Source organism: Pteropus alecto, unplaced genomic scaffold, assembly GCF_000325575.1.
Source record: "Pteropus alecto unplaced genomic scaffold, ASM32557v1 scaffold55, whole genome shotgun sequence".
NCBI classification, from domain to species: domain Eukaryota; kingdom Metazoa; phylum Chordata; class Mammalia; order Chiroptera; family Pteropodidae; genus Pteropus; species Pteropus alecto.
This window is the reverse complement of record NW_006436813.1, coordinates 691994-693365: the sequence shown is the minus strand read 5'-3', so window position 1 is coordinate 693365 and position 1372 is coordinate 691994. Positions and strand designations below refer to the sequence as shown.

The 1372-nt window shown below is 38.0% G+C and overlaps 1 protein-coding gene across 4 annotated transcripts in view; it reads right to left on the bottom strand.

Moving 5' to 3' along the window:
• The window catches only part of SEPT10 (septin 10), a 67509-nt gene that overhangs the window by 45445 nt on the left and 20692 nt on the right, over window positions 1-1372 (bottom strand). The window lies entirely within an intron of this gene.

Genomic DNA, 1372 nt, shown 5'->3' with positions numbered 1-1372 from the left:
TTTTAACATTTGAAAAAGGCCTTTAGTTATCCAATTAAAACACAAATAATTATCATTTATATATATACTATCATTTATATACGTGCCCGTCACTATGCTAGCACATTAAGTACATTTTCTTATTTAATTCTCAGAACAGATCTGAGCTATATGTTCCCACAGCCTACAGGAGAAAACTAGGATTTTGAAAGGTTAAATAACTTACACCAAATAATACCAGCCAATAAGCTGTAGGCATAGGTCTGATCTGACTGCAAAGCTGGTGTTCTTTCTAGTACTCCAAGGTGTAAACCAAATACATATTCACTATGTTTGCAAAAGAAAGGAATGCGGGAAGAGAAGTGTAAGGGAAATTGTGCAAATTTCAAAGCAATGCTACCTCAAAAGGCACTGCTACCCTACTTTTGAGTGCAGTATAAGATGCTAAGGAAATGTATGCTTTTTTAAAAGGTAATATTAATATGGATGTATACCAGAAAAAAATGCAAACAGTGCCAATGAGAACACACTGCAAAACAAGTTCCCTTCCTACCCTTGATTCCCTAGTATCTCGGTTCTCCTCTCCAGAGGCCACCAGATTATGTATTCTTTCAGAGACAGACAATGTATGTATAAGCACATGTAAATATGCAGACCTCTCATTTATATGAATAGTAGTGGCCTATTGCTCTATATTGTGTTTTTTTCCCCCACTTAATTATCCTGGAGATGTTATACTAGTACCCAAGATCTACCTCATTCTATCGTATAGCATTCTGTTCTGTATACTACAGTATATATGGATGTTCTATCTTTATTTAAGCAGTCTTGTAGTCTTTAATTACAATGACTTATGCTGCAATGCACAGCCTTGCCCACAGGTATGATGAAAGGGAGAACCTTACCGCTGCAGCAAGGAAGTGGTATTTCTGGAGCCTCAAACAGCTCCTCTGCCTGCCACTGGGACTGTGATTACATTTCCACGCGGACACACAGATATACTTCATGACTATGTTTTACAGACTGCTAACAACAATCTTCCTCTGGTGCATTCTGAATAATCTAAGCCTTGGAAGACTAGCCTTGTTAAGTAACCACTATACATACAGTGTTGCCAAATCCTGAGTAGCTAACTGAACATACTGTTCCAACATGAAATAACTCTTGTCAACTGGAAGATACTCCTATATAGAATACACATATTGGCTGTGTTTTCACAATTTAAAAAGTAAGCAGTACATAATGATACAAAGCACCATCAGAACTGGCCTAAGGTTTTGTTTTTAACTATCAATACACTTCACCTTACTTCCTCCAGCCAGCCCCCTGCCATTCTAATAAGGCCCCAAGGCCCCAGTCAATGTGTGGCACATAAGCAGTAGATCATGTCCCT